This window comes from Astatotilapia calliptera, chromosome 12 (genome assembly GCF_964374335.1).
Source record: "Astatotilapia calliptera chromosome 12, fAstCal68.1, whole genome shotgun sequence".
NCBI lineage: Eukaryota > Metazoa > Chordata > Actinopteri > Cichliformes > Cichlidae > Astatotilapia > Astatotilapia calliptera.
The window spans coordinates 5,917,851-5,938,876 of NC_137433.1; the positions used below are offsets into that span (position 1 = coordinate 5,917,851).

The window sequence follows — 21,026 nt, forward strand, 5'->3', positions numbered from 1 at the left end:
GTGATCTTTTCTGAAGCTTGTAAAACTGAAGCGTATTGTTTTTTTAGTAAGATACAAACTAATATATATTACCATCATATCTTTACTCTAAAATCTTTTTCTCTTGGTGGATAAAAAATGATCAAGAAGTACTTCTCAGTTTGTAAAATAACTGCTAGCTAAAACTAGCTAATTTTTCAGCCATTGTAGATGTTGTTTTTTTTTATTCAGTATGCTAAGCTAGGTGAAAGGCTACATGCTAAACAAATTTGTACTTTTTAGTTTGGGAAAACAATAAACAAAAATGTTGAACCATTTTTACTTTGACATGGCTCATCATTTTTTAATTGCGACTCTTACTCTTCACAAAATAAAAACATCCATCTAAAAGGAAACCTGTGGTTTAATTGCATGAACATGAACACTGATAATTACAGATATTTAGAGATAGGTGGACTAATCAACCAGTATGTGTTTTGTCTTTTGTTTTTTCATCTTTAAAGCAGAGCCACGTGTTTCCTTATTTTCTATCTTTATGTTAAGTTTACCTAGCTTGTCGTCTGGCTTTAGCTTCGTATTTAGCATGCAGACATGAGAGCGGTATCAATCTCAAGATTCTGGCAAGAATGCAAATAACTGTGTTTCCCAGAGTGTGGAATTATGACTTCAAAGAAAAGTGGCCCAACAGAGACAGAGATGCAGTGGCAGGCAGCTAAATAGATTGGAAAAGAGGAGGCTGAGAGAAAGTCAGAATATGGGAGAGGGAGGAAAAAAGACAATGGAGGTTGAAATGAAGAAAGGTTATAGAGGGAGAACAGGAGCCTGAGAAGTGTCTGAGATGATGAAAGACAGTCAGAAAAAGTGTGATAGAGTGATGGAGACAAAAATAGGAAAGCAACGAATACGGCAGATAAAAAATGGAGTGGCAGAATGTGTGATTGTTGTGGCCAGAAAGTCTCTGACTTCTGCTTGGTGACCACAGTCCTCGTCTGCACTTCATTTATTGTTAGTCTTTATTTGATTTTTTTTATACTGCTGTCATTTTCCCCACTCCCTGTTTGCCACCCAGACACCCTGCCGCTTTTGTTTTTCCATTGCAGCAATAAAATGGCCTAGTTCTCGTCTCTTGCCTTGACTTGTAGCACCAGTGAATGCTTTTTTTCGAGGGCTTGCTGAACTGTACTTTCTAGTAATTTTGTAATCTGTGTTTATTTTGTAAGAGCAGTTGATTGAAGTGCTGTGGTTTGTTGTTTAGATTTTACTGTTGCAACTATTTACCTCAGTGGCCTTCATGTTTTAAATGAGGAGAATGCAGACAGTGCTTTTGAATTTCTCAGCATGGGCCTAAATTATCATAAAAACAGAATGACAGATTTCTCTTAAATTTGACGCATCCTTTTAAGCAGGCCAGTTTGTATTTACATGCTGCCAGTCTGTCTCAACATGCTGCCCGACACTGGCGTTGGTTGTGTGGAGATGTGGCTTCCATTGCAGACTGAGAACATTTTTTCCCCCCATTTTAAATTGACTGCTGAGCCTTTGATTCGAGGGCTGACAGCATGTTTCAGGCTACCAATGAGCTTCACATTTCTCCGCATAAAGGTTTGTTTATGTTGATATTATTCAAAATGGTCTGCAATTTGTGACAGTTGATGGAAAGTTGAAAAAGCTTCCCAGTGACAAAGCCGCATGCGATGACAGTTTGCATGAATAAATTACAGGTTCTAGATCCTGAACTTTATGTCTGGGTTAGAATTAGATGAAGACGATTTTATTGAGCCTCATCTGTTATTGTGATGTAGGTGAAGTAATGATCTATTTTCTACAGCTTCTAGGCTGTCAGCCTGTTAAACCCAAGCTGCAGTTCCTCAAGTGGCCATACGAAGCTGGATCCAAAGCGAGTCAGTTTCTATAAATTCCCAACTATACAGCAAAAGCAAACAGTCTCTGGGATTGTGTTACACTTTTCAACAGTTTCACTCTTATAAATAGAGAGTGTTTGGTAAGTGTTTGCAGAGTGTTTGACTCAGTTTCCAGGGTATTCGGTTGTAGTATCTGGTACCAGGTACTTTTTGGTACCTACTTCAGTGTGTGAATGTGTGTTTGAAAATGTGGATGACTGAATGTAGTGTAAAGCGCTTTTGGGTCCATAGGGACTAAGTAAAGCGCTATACAAATACAGGCCATTTACATATAGGCGATCCATAAATGTGTCGTCAGCAGACTTCATGCTACCAATTGGTTAGTCAGTGGCGCCCCTGACTCAAGTCATGAGAGGGACTCAGTTACGAAAGCCAAAACCACCATTGGGGCAATTTTGCAGATCAATTTTTCATGGCTACCAGTGGTTGCAAGATAAAAACTGACCAGGCTTTGAGGCTTTTGTGACCAAGGCCTGAGTTAAAGTTAAGTGCAAAGCCGCTTTGATTGCTAGGCTAGGTAAGAAGCACTAGCCAGTTGCTATTAGTAGGCCTTACTTGGTGCTAATTCATATCACTGAACTAGCCTGAATGCCTTTACATGTTGGTAGTTGATGAATTAGCACTAATTAACAAATATGTTTGTCTGCACCTTGCACTCAAACTGTAAGGTTTGCTAACCAAATTAGCTAGCTCCACCCTCGCTTCCCAAAACGGCCATTCCTGACTCCAGAAAATGAATGCGGCAACAGCCAGAATATGTTGAGCCTCCATAACGTGGTGTTGTGCTGTATGCAGTAAAACCCTATAGTCAAACTTCCCATAAGGCATTGCAAACCCACCTTAAAAAATGTGGTTTGTATGATCTTTCCTTATCACACATCTAAAGGCCACGTCTCAAAGTTGATGAGAACAAATTGAATCCTGGTTGTTCTTTTGTAGTCTAACTCAAAAATCCATGAACCACAATTATCTGGCAAAAGTACCGACTAACACAATAAACATCCAAATTTACGAATTCAAATCAAACGTTGTCTTCCTTTCCCTTACCCTAATCAACTGAAGAGATTTAATCTTACAGTGTTACAGGCAATGCATTCAGCATTCAGCATCGAACGGCAAGCATTTAACAGGTTGCATTACATTTTAACGCAGTTTCTCGCTTTCCATTACCGCACCATTGATTCCGGTTAGGTTCGCATTCGAAATGGATCAAATGTGAGTGAGTCAAGGGTTTGGGTGGAGAGTTTCATCTCGACTCCCCCTGCTCCTGACAGTTTAAAGCACATCGAGCAATCGGCTCCGGGCTCTGTGATCTCATGACGAGGTCATATAATCCTCGTTGGTCACGGTGTCTGGGCCTGCAGTTGTTTACTGTTTAGCGACTGTGAATGTTGTTTAGCATGATACACCTATAAGCCTCCCTCAACAGCATCAACTACTTTATCCTGTCAGAGCGCACCAGAAAGTGAGCCCTCGTTGTAGAAACGCGGACGTCTCTGTGCTTTTAAAAGGGTTGAGCGATGTAACTCATACCAACAGCTCAGCTTGCTTTGGACCAGCTGGCAGCATTCGTGTTTGTACCCTCCCTGTCTTTGCCATGTCTCCACTCCGTTGCATCCAAAAGAAGCACAAATACCATAAAACAGCTTTGCTGAGGTGGAAAAAGAAATTGCTTTTGAACCGAACGTTAAATGCAGCCTAACCAGAGCGAATGGTGAAATTTGCCAGCTGTTCTGAATTTACAGAGCAAGACGATCTGCTGAGGTTGAAATGTGTCACATGCTCCGTTCCCAAGCTCCCTTGACGATCTAGTGTGACTTATAATTTATCTTGTCACAGAGTGTACATCTTGTAACGGTTTTTTCACTCTAGCAAAATGATACAGCTCACCAGTGAATAAACATATACCCAGTTCATAAAGCTTTCATGCGTTTGTTTTTCCTGAGCTTCGCTGTAGTAAACACGCTGTTATATAAGTCACTCCTTGTGAAAGATGTTCTGGAACGAGCACAGTCATTATTTTAGTGGAGGGGTGGGGGGGCTTTTTACCACAAGCATGATCACTTGTTCATAATTGCATCGTGGACAACAAAAAAATATTATTTGTTTGTATATACAGTTCACATTTACAGAGTAAAGCTGTCACTAGACTACCAAGCATTACAACCAGTCATTTACCTCACAGAACACCTCCACGTCCCTATTAGTTGAAACTGATTACATGGCTAATTAACATGTTATTACAGGTGCACAAACACACACACATATATATATATACACACAAGCTGTTTACACCAACATAAAATCTGCTTTTATTTTGACAAAAATGGGCAAAACAGACAGTTTCCCCACAAAGCAAACATATCATTAGCATTCCTGCACTTAGCTACAGTGCTGGAACAGATTGCACATAAATTGTACTCGGGTCAAACTAGTAAGGCTGCATTTAGATGCAGCTGACATCTTCATATGCTGTCAGTTTAATGGAACGCAGTGCATGTCTTAAAGGGGCTTTGCTAATGCCGAGAGCTCAATAACATTTCCTAGTGTGTTGTACACGTAGAAGACAGAACCACGACTTGATCTCAGAACCGTCACACCCCAAATTGTGACCACAACTGTGGATAGAAAGCCATCAAACAAGCATCCATGTGCGCTATGTTTAGAGTGGCCTCAGCACTCCATGCCAAACAAGATCCCTGCTGTTGCAGAGTCGGCCTCTACATGACGTATAAATGATGGATGCATCTACCATCACATAGTGTTTTGGTTAATGAAGGCCATTGTGAAGCTCAGACAGACTTTGTCTCAGCAAATCATCATAATCTTTATAATGATGATTCACAAAATAACATGAATTACATCAAAAAAGTAGAGAATGAAACCATAAACGTATCAGGAAGTGCACAGACATTTACCCAAGATTTCTGTGTAATTAGACATTTTTTAAACCATCTTTTGTATACAGTCTACAGGGAGTGCAGAATTATTAGGCAAGTTGTATTTTTGAGGAATAATTTTATTATTGAACAACAACCATGTTCTCAATGAACCCAAAAAACTCATTAATATCAAAGCTGAATGTTTTTGGAAGTAGTTTTTAGTTTGTTTTTAGTTTTAGCTATTTTAGGGGGATATCTGTGTGTGCAGGTGACTATTACTGTGCATAATTATTAGGCAACTTAACAAAAAACAAATATATACCCATTTCAATTATTTATTTTTACCAGTGAAACCAATATAACATCTCCACATTCACAAATATACATTTCTGACATTCAAAAACAAAACAAAAACAAATCAGCGACCAATATAGCCACCTTTCTTTGCAAGGACACTCAAAAGCCTGCCATCCATGGATTCTGTCAGTGTTTTGATCTGTTCACCATCAACATTGCGTGCAGCAGCAACCACAGCCTCCCAGACACTGTTCAGAGAGGTGTACTGTTTTCCCTCCTTGTAAATCTCACATTTGATGATGGACCACAGGTTCTCAATGGGGTTCAGATCAGGTGAACAAGGTGGCCATGTCATTAGTTTTTCTTCTTTTATACCCTTTCTTGCCAGCCACGCTGTGGAGTACTTGGACACGTGTGATGGAGCATTGTCCTGCATGAAAATCATGTTTTTCTTGAAGGATGCAGACTTCTTCCTGTACCACTGCTTGAAGAAGGTGTCTTCCAGAAACTGGCAGTAGGACTGGGAGTTGAGCTTGTCTCCATCCTCAACCCGAAAAGGCCCCACAAGCTCATCTTTGATGATACCAGCCCAAACCAGTACTCCACCTCCACCTTGCTGGCGTCTGAGTCGGACTGGAGCTCTCTGCCCTTTACCAATCCAGCCACGGGCCCATCCATCTGGCCCATCAAGACTCACTCTCATTTCATCAGTCCATAAAACCTTAGAAAAACCAGTCTTGAGATATTTCTTGGCCCAGTCTTGACGTTTCAGCTTGTGTGTCTTGTTCAGTGGTGGTCGTCTTTCAGCCTTTCTTACCTTGGCCATGTCTCTGAGTATTGCACACCTTGTGCTTTTGGGCACTCCAGTGATGTTGCAGCTCTGAAATATGGCCAAACTGGTGGCAAGTGGCATCTTGGCAGCTGCACGCTTGACTTTTCTCAGTTCATGGGCAGTTATTTTGCGCCTTGGTTTTTCCACACGCTTCTTGCGACCCTGTTGATTATTTTGAATGAAACGCTTGATTGTTCGATGATCACGCTTCAGAAGCTTTGCAATTTTGAGACTGCTGCATCCCTCTGCAAGATATCTCACTATTTTTGACTTTTCTGAGCCTGTCAAGTCCTTCTTTTGACCCATTTTGCCAAAGGAAAGGACGTTGCCTAATAATTATGCACACCTGATATAGGGTGTTGATGTCATTAGACCACACCCTTTCTCATTACAGAGATGCACATCACCTAATATGCTTAATTGGTAGTAGGCTTTCGAGCCTATACAGCTTGGAGTAAGACAACATGCATGAAGAGGATGATGTGGACAAAATACTCATTTGCCTAATAATTCTGCACTCCCTGTATAACCCAGGGTCACAGAGCACTCCAGTAAATTGAGTAAAATCTCAAGGTGAGTGAATAAATGTTTCAGACATCACCTATGCTCACCGGCATTCTGCAAATATAGACAACTGAAAGTTATTGAATACGAATTTCTAAGGGAAGTGAGCTTGATTCTGTTTATATAAAAGTTACAAATTTTGATCTGCAGTTGGATAGTTCAAAGAATTTGGGCCCAACTAATTGAACTACTGCTTCTTTGGATTTAAAGCTTCTAGATGAGCCGGCTCAGGGATGTGATTATGAGCTGCAATGGTTGCCACCCTTCAAGAAGTATCCTGTGCAAGGTGTGGTCCTGCCTGCTGAGACCACAGAGCCGATACAAGGAACTGACATCCCTCATGGCCTTGTAACAACTAAGAATGGGAAACCTGTCTTGACTGTATTTCGTGCTTTCACGTGTTCCTGCAGCAGCACGCTTGCTCCTGCTTTGAATTCCTGCTAACAAACAAAAGATATACACCTGCTTTGATGCTATTACCCAGAATTCTTATGCTCAGAGTTGCAGCCTTTATTCTCCCATCAAGAGCCCCGCTGAGCACAGGACTCACTACACACAAAGACGGGGATACGCAGATACATACGCGTAGAAAACATATTCTTGGCTTTGTTCACCTGCTTTCCTCATTCCCTCCAAGCTACGTGAAATATCGCAGTTTTATCAGAGCCCATGGCTCGTTGGCATCAGGATAGGAGTTTTAGGGAACTAAAGCACTTGGTCAGGGTTAGGAAAAGTTAAGGGTATGGTCTAGAATACACCTTTTCCACAATTTTAACCCTACATGTGGAAGTCGAATGCTAAAAGGGTACCATTGTGGTGTCAAGGAAATTCTCAACAAGCACCCAAATGCAAGACTGGAGTGACACTGGGCTGCTCCTCCTCCCTCAGGCACGTCTTGCAGAGAACCATCCCTCTCCTCTCCTGTCAGGGGGAACAAATGAGCCGGGGCATGTTTCTTATGTGTGTGTTTGTGTGCGTGTGTGTAAGGCTAAACTTCCTGTCTGTTTGGTCTTCCTCTCTGTAGTTGCTTCCTCCCCAAAACATATACACACAAACACACACACACCTGCTCCGCACTGTTACCCCCTGACAGATCACTGACATGCTGCCTCTAGGCCATCCTGCAGTGTGTATGCGTGTGTGTGTGTGTGTGTGTGTGTGCATGCGTCTGTGTGCATGCGTGTGTGGTTACAGACACCCTCCCACTGAGCCAGTCTGGCAATTGCCATTTCTCAAGGAGCTAAGGAAGGGAGGGAGCATGGAGTAAGGATGGAGGGAGGGCGAAGGCCTTGATGTGAGTGTGTTTGTTGTCAGAGGGTTTATTAATAAAGATGACCTCAGCCTGTGCTGCACAGAGGGTGTGTGTGTGTGTTTTTTCTTTTCTTTCCGTCTTTCGTTCCTCCTTCTTTGTGACTCTTAAAATAATTATTATTTTGAGGGGGGAAAAAAAGGATTCATGTGTTTATGTATGTGTTTCTGCACCTTCTCGTGCCAGCTTTATCCCTCCTCTTTGTGATCCCGCGGTGGTTGCACTCTGCTTATTTGGACTCATAATGCGTCTTTGCCATCTTTTGCGTGCATGCTAGCTCATCTGTGTACGTCTGTGTGTGGGTGTCTGTGTGTGGGTGGGCGTAACAGGGATAATCCTTCTTGATATGACTCCTTTGTGTCTCAGTGTCCGTGGATGTGATTACGTGCTTCATTATGTCGGGCTAACAGGTTGAGTCCTCTGCGTGTGCGCGCGCGCGTGTGCAGACGTCAGTCACCTGCTGTGTGTGCAAGGAAGAACAGATGTCCTCGAAAGAATAGAAGGATGAGTAACTTCCTTCAAAGTGCAGGGCATTCCTGGCTGAAATCACTCTGTAAATCGAGCTCTGTAAGTCAGTTAAGGTTCAGTTCACTCAAATTGCAAAAGCACGTCTCTCCTGGTTGCAACAGACCATTCTGACTGGAGTCATTGTGCCTGTTATTTTGGATATTTCTTAGTCCTAACTACTTTCTAGCAATGAAATAGTCTCTATGTAAAGCCTGTTGGCTTTTGACAGTGTTTCTGTTGCGTTCTGTTGAACACTGTATTTCGGTGGGGGGGGGGGGTGCAGAGTTTTATCTGTCAGCTAAACCTGTCTCCATTCCTATCTTTAGCTTTCTTGATGTTTTCTGACAGTCCCCTCTAGGTTTAGCTCCAGCATCCACACAGTGATACAGAAGTGTGTACAACTGCTGCCGTCTGACCTAATTGGCTCCAACAATCACTCAAAAACTTTTAAACAGAGACCACTGCAGAAAGTGCGAAACATCCTCTGCACGTATTTTAGTTTTATGATATCTTTTTAAGGTAACAGAATGACTCCCACTGAGCATTCCCAGGCATGCGTTCAACGCGTTTATTTTAGTTTGTCTGCAAGGCCTGCCAAGCTGAGCAAAACTTGGAATTGCAGCATGGAAGAAGGAAGAACTTTGTAAATGTTAGTCTGGATCTCTATCTTTAAAATTGCAAAATTGGGCACTGGCCTTGCAGGGGGATGCACCGTTCTAGTTGATTGTGTCTTCCTGTGTTGATGTGGTGTGGCTGCTTCGTTTGGACAGGATTCAAACCAAGTCTGGCGTGGACTAACGTACGGCTGCACTGCAGGAGCAGTTGTAAACTGCTCAAAAGAAACTTTTACTCAAGGTAAATGACAAAATTGGTTCCTTTATGATCAGTTTAAGATACCATTAAAGATTAATACAGAACTCTAAGAAATGTATGAAGTCAGGTTAGGTTGAGTTGGTGTTTTCAGTGGTTGAGGGTGATCTAATTTGTTTAGCTGTCGAGCCAGCCCATGTGTCTCTCCCAGAGGGCTGAAGCCGGCGCTTGAGTGGGACAGCCTGGCAAGCAGTGGGTCCTTTGGGGCAATGTGGTTACCAAGGAGGGAGATGGCGGAGCTCATTTTGCCCTCTGTCTGCCCTGCCACAATGAACACTGGGGCCATTAGGGACGGCGTTGTCCTGCAGCCCGGGAGAGCCACCAAATGAGATAATGCTCTGAGCTCACGCTTTTACTACCACCTACACACTACACATGCAGGTATGCACATGTGCACAAATTAGGCAAGCACAAACAAATAAGATCCAGTGGGATGCACTGCACGTAGGACCATATAGACACACACACACACATATGAGTAGATGCATGAATTGATCCTCGCTCACATATATTACTCTTTGACCTCCCTCTCTGTCAATAATCCTCCACCCATGTATTTGCTATTTCAGCTGCAGCAGCCAGTTACATTTTGTTGGACAGACGGCGGCAGAAGCAGTGAGAGGAAAGCTAATGAAACAGGATATCCCTACCTCTGGTTATTCCACAGGAGAAGAACAAGGAAAATCACACATGCTTTGACCTTGAATGAGTCTATAAAATCACAGAGTGTGCTGAAGACCACTGCGTGTTTACCCAGTTTACTTATTCAGTGCCAGGCGCCGTTTTTCTGCCCTGTACTCCCCCGTAATAGGTCCCCGTCAGTAATTCAGGCATTGAGACATAACACTAAGTCATCCAGCGAGGTTTCAAGCGCACATAAACTCAGTGAAATTACATAGGGGGGATAAAACTTTGCTTTTAATGGATGCCTCTCTTCTTATCGACACCCATGCATGTCTGATTATAAAGACGCTTTTCTCGAAATGTTGACGTAAAAGGTTGTGAAACTTTGCATAAATGAGCCACAGCTGAGGAGGCAGTGTGTGTGTGTAGGTATCTAATGATTGCAGAGGACTACAAAGGGAAATGATGGGATCAAAGCGAGAACAAGAAAAAAAGAGTCTCTTTATTTTTTCTGTTTTCTCCTTCTAACCCCTATTTTTATTTATTCATTAATTATCCAAACTACTTTGCATTAATCTTGGTAAATTGGGCTCATTCAAAAAAAAAACCGTTTTATTACACAGTGATCCAGTGAATCAGGCTACTCAGTGACCCCCCTCTCTCACTAAGGAGGCAAGTGGAACAAAACCAAGCCAGCAAAAAGCTCCATACAGTGGAGGCCATCACTGAACTGATAACTCTCCTCCACATTCCTGAGAGCTGCAACACAAAAGGGGGAATCTGATTACTCTAAACACTAAAATATGTCTAAAACTGAAAGTTAGTTTTGATTTAAAGGTCGTGAATATCTTTTAAACTATATATCACCATATATACTGTCAGCAAATGATCACGTTTCTGCACAGCTATAACAACAACAGCTGGTTAGAAGCTCGCTTCATGACAGCTAACGTTAGACTCGAGTGCTCTTAAAATCCCAGCTTCCTTGCGCTAAACAGTTTGATGACATTCTTACATTATATGAGATTTTATTTACTAATTGCCCAAGTTTGACAATGTCAAACAATGACATTTTAAAGAAAGTTTCAGTGAAAGCAGCATAAATAGCACCTAACTGAGGCTAACAGCAGTTTACAGAGGTTAACAGTAACTAATTGGGGCTAACAACCACTAACAAAGGCTAACAGAGGCAGCAGGAAAAACAGCAGAGTTTGGTGCCAGAAAGTTCAGGATAGCCTCTAAAAGTCACCTCAGTTTGGATGCTTTACACCGGGCATGCTGAGGTAAACAATGGACTCACAGGCTTCACTTGTTAAGTTACATACAGGCATGTAACATGTGGAATTGTCGTGTTTATTAACTTACAGATGGTAAAAATCGCTCTATGTGTGACAATGTTCGCACTATGTTACATAAGCTACAACTATCATAATAAGATTTTCAACTACCTTAAATTGTAGTACATATAAAACGACGAAGTCATTGTTAGCTCCTACCTGTCATGTTTCATGTCTGTGTGGGTCGGTTATCAAGTTCGTGTCATGTCTGCGTCTTGTCATGTTTATATGTTACGTTTTTGGGTTGGTATTATTAGTTAGGATTCAGTTGAGTTTCATTCTAGTTTCGTTTCTACTATAACTTCTAATTTAGAAGTATCTCTTTGTGCTCCATGTTTCATCTCCAAATTCCCTTTTCCCTCTATATGTTCTACAGTGTTCGCGCTCCTCGTGAGTTCACCGTGTCCACATGTTAGTCTGTCATATGTTTCATGTTGTCAAGCCGGTATTGTCAGGTCTGCGCCTCTCCATATTTCCCGTTTTATTTTGAAATGCTTGTTTCCGTGTTCCTTGTGCTTAGTATTACTTTTCCCTGTCGTGGCATGATGTTCAATTGTGTCAGCTGTTTCCCCATGTGTTCCCACTTTCCCTAATCTCCTCTGTGTGTATTTAGTTTGTGTGCTTTCTTGCAGTCTTCGTCAGGTCGTCTGTGTTACCTCCCTCCACGTCACGTCATGTCATGTCATAGTAGTCATAGTCATCTTAGTCATCATAATCATCATAGTTATCACGGTTGTCATAGCTGATTCATAGTTTTTCGTAGTTCCCACAGTTAGCTCTCGCCCCTATCAGCCAGAATAAACGGCTCGCTTTTTGTTTAACCCCAATTTCATCTCCTTCTGTGTCCACACTTGGTTTCTCCGTTTCAAACTCTCGCACAGTCAGCTCCCGCTAACTGTGACACATACTGAGTAGTACTTAAATGAAAGTATTAAGGTACTCATGGTACTGTAACTATTCAAAACACCTGACTAGTTACTGTCACTGAGTGACTGCCATGATTTCTTATCATTATATAATGTAGTCGTTTCCAAACCTTCAGAAAACATGTAGGAACAACATTGGACTGATGAAAAGAAGCTTCCACCGTGGTTTTTAGCTGCTAAATGCTCCACAATGTCCCCCCATTAGTTGCTAAGTGTCTAGATACCTGCTGTGCTGAAAGGGCACATTTGGATTTATTAAAGCTCTTTCATTTTTTCCTAAAATCTTACTAATGTATGAATGAATCAAAACAGTGACATTACAGGCTGTCAAACCAAAGCAAATGGCTGATTGATGCTAAAACGTTATAACTCTCTAAAATATGAATTAATGCAGCATAGCATTTAAGACAAGTTAGGGATATTTAAAAAAAAACGTGACTTTTAAGAGGCAGTATTTAGGAAAGATTGGTCTTGGCATCAAGATAACCTTTTTACTTGCTGTTTTTTCTATTATGGCTCTTTTTTTTAGCATTTCCATTCAGATAGAGCATTTAATGAGATGGAAAAGTTGACTTGCGACTTGACACCCGTAAACTGTGCTCAGTGAGGAAAGAAGAGATCTTGGAGTCAGAGTGGTCCAGGGAAAAGCTGTGCATGGAACGTTGCAAGTTTTATCAGAGGGCGCCTTAGCAGGACGGATTTGTTTGGCTTTACTCCTTAGTGAGACAAATATTGGGATGAATCTCCTCTCTGCTCTGGGCCCTGTTGTGAAAAGGCCAGGGCCCAAGCCAGGGCTTTACCATCACATCCTCCCACTTATGTAAACAGATGTCTCATACACACACACACATGCATGCTCGCACTCAGAAACCTCTCACCCAACACACTCACCCCAGTCATTTTAAAGGGCTTTCCCAGAAATACAGTTATACTAATTCCAGTGAATGAAATCCTTTGCCTAAAAGGATGAGTTCATCCCTTTTATTTGTGTGGGAATACGAAGCGCTGCGTTGTGGAATACATCGACAAATGGGGGCATTTTTCTCTCTCAGTGTGTCTCTTCTTCGGTTTTGCTCGCACACCAGGTGCTGCTCAGTATTTTGTGTCCACTGTGGCTCTTGTGGGTTCTGGCACAGTGAGAATAACAATCACAGCTCCTCGGTTCAAACCGATATCAGTTGCCAAAAGCACCGACGCAGATGCCGCTCTTCACACAGGAAATGAGAGGATGATAGTGGAAGGGTCCCACTTCACTGGAAAAAGAAAATCACAATTACCATCACTTTATCTGTCAACACCAACAAATGTGGGGAGGGGGTGTCACAATGCAGAGACAACAGGAGGTGGAGCCGCTCGTTTGGGCACCGGGCTGATGCGTTCTGGTCGACTGCAGAGCGAAAGCCTTTGATAGCATCTGCGCTGTGGGCTGCAGTTACAAAGTTCAGAGCTGGCAGAGCTTTATTTTTTCTGAAAAGTTAGAGCAGTCATGAAATATAAATAGCAGAAATATGGTTTGGTTTCCACAACAATGGGCACGGTCGTTTTCCATTTCTTATCTCTGAGACTGTAGAGAAATGAGATGCTTTAAATTTCAATTATTGTTGCTTTCTAGTGCTTAGCGATCTGTTGCATGTTTTTAACCAGTATGTGTGGAATGCTGAACGCTTCTCACCCTGCATCCTGAGCTTGATTCTGCCAGAAGTTCCTTCATGTTAAAAGGGAGTTTTTCCTTCCCACTGTCACCACATGCTTGCTCACAGGAGGTCATTTCATTGTTTTCTTGGTCTGTACCTTAAAATATTTGGCACTGTCATTGTCATTTGCAGCTATATAAATGAACTATAATTGAATTACATGGTAGCCAACTTACAGAAACGGTGTGAAGCAGTGGGCAGCAGTGTGTAGGGACGGTATCTTGCTGAGGGGTACCTCAGGTTAGCTGTTCAGTGGATTCAAACCCCCAACCCTCCGATCATGGGGCCACCATTCGACCTACTGAGCTATTCCTGCCCCTAAAATAAGCCTGTGCTCCAGGTGAGGCTCGAACTCACAACCTCAGCATCTCTCTGCAGGTTACTGTCTTATAAGTACCACGCGCTGACCGATTGCGCCACTGGAGCTTACGTAAATACCCACTAATCAGTGCTAAGAGCAGAAATATATTTCAACATCTTGGATATCCGCTGTACCACAAAGCAATTCCCCCAAAAGGCACCAGCAACACAGTCAAATACAGTCAAAAAGTCCAGATCAGTAAGTCAAAGTACAGGAAGTGAGGCCTTGGTAGTCCTATCAGTCAAAGCGACCATGACCCTAATTTTTAAACCTCAGCAAAATCCAAATGGGCGAGTTATTATATACTAAAATTACTCACCGAAGAGTTGTTGTGACCATGGAGACAAGGCTTTAAATGTGCCTTTTGTTGCTGTAAAATCGAGCATTTTAATAAGGGAATCTGTGGGGACTGACTCGTTTTCGCCACCAGCCTTAAGTGGAACTGCAGCTCCACATAGGCTTAATTTTGTAGCCCTCCAGGTCGTCGCTTCATTGAGACACTATGATTACCTGGTATTTTGAAAGCATTAGGAATCCATTAAGTATTCGTCTCTGATGACCTTTACCTAAATGTAAGTGGCATCGTGATCCAGCTAAAGGGATTTTTCACACTTTATGAACCCACAAAATGTTTCTAATAATTGCTTATAACCGATCTCTATAGCCATAAGATACATCTTACAAGACTGATATCAATTTCAAAATGCTACATTAGCCACCTATGCAAAGATGCCATTATTACTCTTTAAAGCCACGTGTCTGTTAAACCTTGTAACGGGAATAGTAAGACAGAGCAGACGCAATATTTCACATAAAGGACGAAGCACGGGGAAGATAAATGCAGTGTCTGCTGTATCAGTCATTTCTATGGTACTCTGAATAATCAATGCTTCAGTTGAGTATGGAGGAATGACTCTCACGAGAGATCTCTGTATGAATTGACCGCCGTGTAGTGACGCTGATAATGGCTTCGGCGAATTGCGTCCATCTTTAATTTTAGCTTGTAAATCACAACCCGCAAGTAATGGGCTGCACTTAGAGAGGTCAGAGTTTATGTGTAAATCATTCTGGAGGACAAAGCTTGTGGTGTGAAGCTTTGCAGCTCTTTTTTTCCCCCGAAGGATATTTTTTTCTGATAGTGGGGGTTGGCAGTAGGCGTTCACAGCTCAGATCTAGCTCTGACCTTGGCCAGATGTCCACCAACACCGATACGTATGTGCGTGCACGCGTTTGTGTGTACGCCCTTCGTCTGCCAGGTTTTCGGAGAGTGCTTGCATCTAATAGGGAATGGCAGGCATTTTGTTGGGCTTTATTGCCACATGCCTCTTCCAATCCTGCCACTGATTAGAGCTGCCATTACTGGCACACCAACGTGAACGCGCGCTCTTACAAGGCAGACGTTGGCACACGCTCAAAGCTCTGGCCTTTGCATGTGATTAGCATCCCATTGCGTTGTCTTGTGCGGCGATCAAACGGAGCACGGAGTTGTGCTCTTGTCGAGGCCGATCGGGGGAAGTGACGGGTACGATGTCGCTCCACTTTTATTCAACTCATCAGGGTGCTGCCAGCTTAGACAATGTCAAATTTGCAGCTAAGCAATTAGAGGCCCAGGCTGTCACAATTGAGCTTGATGGGGAAAACTCATTGTGGTGGCATGCAGGCAAACACGTGAACACAGATACAGGTGCTGGCACACACAGACGCGATACATCCACCCACATGCGCACAAGTACATAGTGTATGTATATTTACAATAAGCATGCAGGCGATTAGCTCAGAAAGTGCAGGTGTAAACTGTTAGTCATTGCTGATTCACAAGCAGCTGGCTGGCTTCCACACAGCCACTCACTGTGCTGCCTGTCAAATACACAGGCAGCCAGCGGCTTGAGGTGTGTGTCCATGTGTATGCGTGTGCAGATGTTCTTGAAATCCTGCTATTTAGCCAGACCTCCTCCTCCACTCCTCTTCCTCCTAGTTTTTGGCCTCACGTGTGCATATGTGTGTGTGAGTGTGCTTTAGTTAATGTGTAGATGTTTTTGCACATTTATGTCTGTGTGGACTTGCAGGGATTTGGCTGCTGCTTTCTCCTGGATGAAGCCAGTGGAAAGCTGAGGTCTGGATGACTTACTTATTTAGGAAAAATACACCAGAGATGGACAGCGTGCTGCTGTGCTGTCACATAATCACATGTGCATGGGTTTGAATTCATCCTGCTCTGTAGGTAACAGAGCCAGTGACCTTAGTAGCAATGCTATATTTCATTTTGGAGATTTTTTTCTCCCCCCAATAACAGCTAAAGTGATTCTGCTGCTGTTACGGTTTCAACAGACTGGTTCAGTCCCAGGTGGAGGCGCTCACCAGAGGGTTAAATGCTCTACCAGAAGCAGTCGACACACATATACGCACAGAAATGCTCATATGGCGGATTACTCAGTGGCGTGAGGTTTCCGATTAAGTCTAAATTTGCTTTCCAGCACATTCAATCAACCTAACTTGATTTTAAAGGACCTGCCATCAAACAGAGTTTTGGACTTATCCCTAACTTGCTTCTTTACTTCCTTGAAACCATCAGAAGAGTTTCATCCTGTCTTTGGGTGTTCTCCTCCTTAACAAAGTCATGTCAGTAGCAGGTTTCATATCTTCACCGGCCAACAAAAAAACATGAAGGATTCCATTCATCTTTATGGTTTAAGAAGATTCTCCTACTTATTATACGTATAATAATCAACTGGGTAGCTTTAAAAGTGTCTTTGAACGAAGATTACAACACGGTTGATTTTTTGGTCATGAAAGGTTTTAGAGTTCTGCTTTTACATAAGAGCATTCACAGTCTCAAGGTTGTCACAATATTACCATAAATTTGCCAAAAAGTTTACATTTGAGAAGTTTCTCGAAGATTGACTTTTTCCCTTTTGGGGGAGTTATGCCAAGGTTCTGTGCAGTTTAATTTTTGTATGTGTGTGTGTGTGTGTTTGGTTCAATAAAGTTTGATGAACATCACAACTTTTCCAGTCGATACAGTGGAGCACAGTGTTCATCGAGTGTAGCAGAGTTTTCAGTTTCTAGTTTATTGACAGTAGGGAATGAAGTATGATGGTGTCAGAGGTTTGGGCCTTGGCTTTGTGTGCTCCCTCTTTGTAACACTAGCCGGCCCATACGCTACTGACAGCATCTGCTTGGCCCTTGGCGCCCTCATTGTGATTAGTGAGCCATTGATGTTGACATGAATCTCAGCTTCTGCTCACACACACACACACAAATCCCGGCACGCACTGGCGAAGGCGCTGTAGTCAGTTATGTGATCTGCACTATGAACTACGGGAACCTGTGAATGTGAGCCTCGAGGGATCAGGGGCGTGTGTGTGTGTGTGTGTGTGTGTGTGTGTGTGTGTGGCTTTATTTTTCATGTCTAAGATCTTGTGATCAAAACCAGAAAAGCCTTGCAATAAAATTGAGTCAAGCAATTATCTCTGTGCATGGAACTTAGCTCCAAGCCTAATCTTCATACTCACTTCATACTGTTCATATGAAGGAGCATTCAGTGGTACAGTGTAAAGCAGACTGCTCAAATTTATTCTGTTTCTTGCAAAGCTCGCTGTTGTGAGCTCACGTCTGGGCTCAGCTTCTGTTAAGTCATTTATTACTCTATATCTCTTTCAGCATTTTCTATTTGTGTATGTGAAACCTGTATGTTTGTGATAATGACTGCTTAAAGTAAAGGTAAAGTTAGAGATGCTTAGCATTTGCCTCTTTTTGTAGCATATTTGCTTGTTTGGAACATTCATTTGTAAAATCTTTTAATAGAAAACTGCAAGAGACTTTATTTGTTTTGGAAAATTTACCTGTTTAGGATGTGGCCAGTGGAGCCCAACCATTTTACCAGTGGACTGATATTATTGGCTCATTTTAGTTACTTGCTGACCTGTCAGTATCATCACTTGTAAGTGCCAAATAATTAAACATTTAAAAAGTACAGAAGAGATCAAAGAAACACCCTTCAACTATGTTGTGAGTTTCAACGTTGCCTAATTTGTCCACCAGGGGGCAGTCTGCAACTTCCCTGGTGGCAACATATGTCACACAACAATGAATAAATAAGTAACTATACACATGTCAGAAAAATCTGTTAGTGTTGTGTATGTCTGAAAGAAAAAGAAATATTGGATATTATATACTAAGATTGAATATTTTGAATATTAATGTTATCACATTATTGTCACTATCAGTCTTAAAAATCCTATATTTGAAGCCTAAATCTGGTGATTAAAACAAAACCCTTACAGGAAGTTACAGAGTAAGTTACGGTTACGAAGGATAGTGTGTAAAATGTACTACATTGTCATGCTGGCTCTCTGTTGTGGTTTACTAGCATGTTTCCGCTTGTGTTAGCTTGTCTTCAAGAGTAGGTAACTAACTAGGCCTAAACTTCAGTTTCCAAAACCACAAATTTCACACACAAAAACCACCAAGTGGCACATATTTGTTTGATCAGGATTTTCATGTTTCATGTACGTGGATGTGGAGGTAGGAAGTATATTTACAGTTTTGAATGTGTGTGTGTGTGTGTGTGTGTGTGTGTGTGTGTGTGTGTGTGTGTGTGTGTGTGTGTGTGTGTGTGTGTGTGTGTGTGTGTGTGTGTGTGTGTGGAGACCTCTAATTATGTGCAGTAGCAGGTCTTGTCTGACAGAGACATTAAAATGATTAAAGCTGACCTGTCAGTCTCACATATCCACCCCCAACATCCAGCACTGCCACTCATTACATCTCTCCTCTTCTTCTCCTTTAGCCCAATGTGACCTTCATGTGCGACGTCTGTCTCTAGTCAACATTCACAACGAAGACAAGACAGCAAAAAAACATCTGAAGGAGAGATTACGACGAGAGCACACGGACGCGCGAGGGAGGAGAAGAAAAACAAGTAAGAAAGTAAAAACAGAACAAAGGGTGGAGAAGAAAAACACAGTGGCATCTTTTTCTATCTCTCACTGACAGCATGAATCAGAGAATAGAACAGGAGGAGGAATGGGGGGCATGTAAAATGAGCGAGGAATCAAAAGAAATAAGAAAGTGAATATAAGCAGAAAAAGCAAAACCATGCGGGGGGGAGGGTAGCAGTTGTCAAAACAGGACGTGGAAATTACAACCATTTTCAGGAACTCCCAGAAAGAAATTATTCTGCAGCGAGACAAAGAAAATGGAGAAAATGTATGACAGAGGAGAAAAAGAAAGGTGACCAAAAAAGAAAGAAAAAGGTGAATTTAGGCAGGATATTGGATTTCAGATTTCAAAGCATTTTGTTAAGAAAGACACTGAAGGTCACGTCTGTAACAAAGTGTATCTGTGTACGTGTGCGCGTAGCGTTTGCAGCTTGTCCTGACTGTGTATGTGCAAGTGGAAGGAAAGACGGCCATATTTATCTGAAAGTCGAAAAGTGGAAAACAAAGGGAGAAAAGAAAGAGAAGGAGAAAAGAGAAATGGATGATTGAATCTGACAAGCTGTGCACAGATTTTAAAGGTTAAGTTTACTGAAGATAGCTTTTATCGTTATTTCCGTCTTCTGAGGCTGAATGCAACAAAGCACAAGGTTGGAATTTCTGCCTTAGTAATTTTAGTTTGATTTGCTCTGAAATCTGAGTGTTCCAGCATTTTAAAATCAGATGAGAGAAGTTGATGAAACTTCACAGATCTTTGTTGGGTTTCAATTTTTAAAATGTAAAGTTGTTTTAAAGCGCTCACAACAATCGTAGAGGTACAATCGCATACTAATACGATCGCTTCGGTATCACTTCTCAGGCTACAAACGGGCTGCCATGATCATCTGATTAGTGGAAGTTTTGTTGGGGGTGTTAGACGGCATGGGCCAAAAGATTTAGCTGTGTGCTCTACTGGGAACATCTTTAGGGAAAAGTAAGCAAGCAATAACGTAAATATACTGGGAACAGGACAATTGAAGTAATTGGACTCAGATGACCACAATAAGGCCACTCTTTTGGCTCTTAGTTCAGAATAAAGTGATGGATTAATAAAGAAATATATTAGCTTATCTTAGCATACAAGACAAAAACAGTAGCAGTTGGTAGCCTAGCAAAAATATTTCCTAATTGTAGCTGTAAAGCATGTTAAATAACTAAGCAGTTCTCTTTGGCTCGTTTGCATATTATGGTGCTGCAGTTGAGTATCATCAGTGTAATCAGGGTATGAACATTAGATGGCTGCTCTTCCATTCATAGAACCCAGGGTTATTTCTGTAACCACCTCACTGTGCTCTGTTTACTTCTGAAAGCAAAACCCGTGCCCTTGTCATAGAACACTGGATGTCACTATGTGCGTGTGTTTGTGTTTCAGTGGGTGGCCACCTCTTGTCTGATGTGTGTAAGATGAAGGGCTCTCTCATTTACAATCAGTTGTCAGCTTGATCGAGCGAGTGAGAGGCACAGCAGACTCGAGTAAATTGCCTCCGATAAAAAAAGTAATTTGTATCCCAACTTGCTCTTCCCAGAATTTAGACACGCACTAGCCAAAGAGGGAACTTGTTTAAACATGCACATATGCACTTGTATACCTTGATATCAACCAGGTAATGTGTACTCATAAACACAGAGCTGTGAGTAATCAGCCCAGGGCAACGTTCCTCTTTTCTTTTTTTTTGTCTTCTGCAGGTTTCTTTCCTGCACTGTCGCGTCTCACTTATCCCTTGTTCTCTCTAATAATTCTGGTGCTCCCTCTCTTTCTACCTATCACTCTCACAGTGTGTGTTTATCTCTGTGAGGATATTGGTTGCCGATCATAAATAGCTTTTTCTCTGACAGCGTGCCATCACAGGCCGAGTGAGCTGGGGGGAGTAGGGGGGTAGCAGAGGTGGGGAGAAGAGAGATTGAAAGAGCGATAGAAGGAGGAAGAGGAGAAAAATGCATGCAACGTG

General features: G+C 42.1%; 1 protein-coding gene and 1 non-coding gene across 2 annotated transcripts in view; one reads left to right on the forward strand and one right to left on the reverse strand.

The window, feature by feature from the left end:
* Positions 1–21,026, forward strand: part of sema4c (sema domain, immunoglobulin domain (Ig), transmembrane domain (TM) and short cytoplasmic domain, (semaphorin) 4C) — a 103,607-nt gene that overhangs the window by 17,468 nt on the left and 65,113 nt on the right. Inside the window, exon 2 of the mRNA XM_026188233.2 lies at positions 18,891–19,022. The gene's annotated coding sequence lies outside the window, so the exon portion shown is untranslated. The remainder of the gene's footprint in view (positions 1–18,890; positions 19,023–21,026) is intronic.
* On the reverse strand, positions 14,076–14,169 carry trnai-uau (transfer RNA isoleucine (anticodon UAU)). Its single transcript has 2 exons — positions 14,132–14,169; positions 14,076–14,111 (listed from the first exon to the last, which is right to left on the reverse strand). It is a non-coding gene; the product is annotated as a tRNA-Ile (tRNA).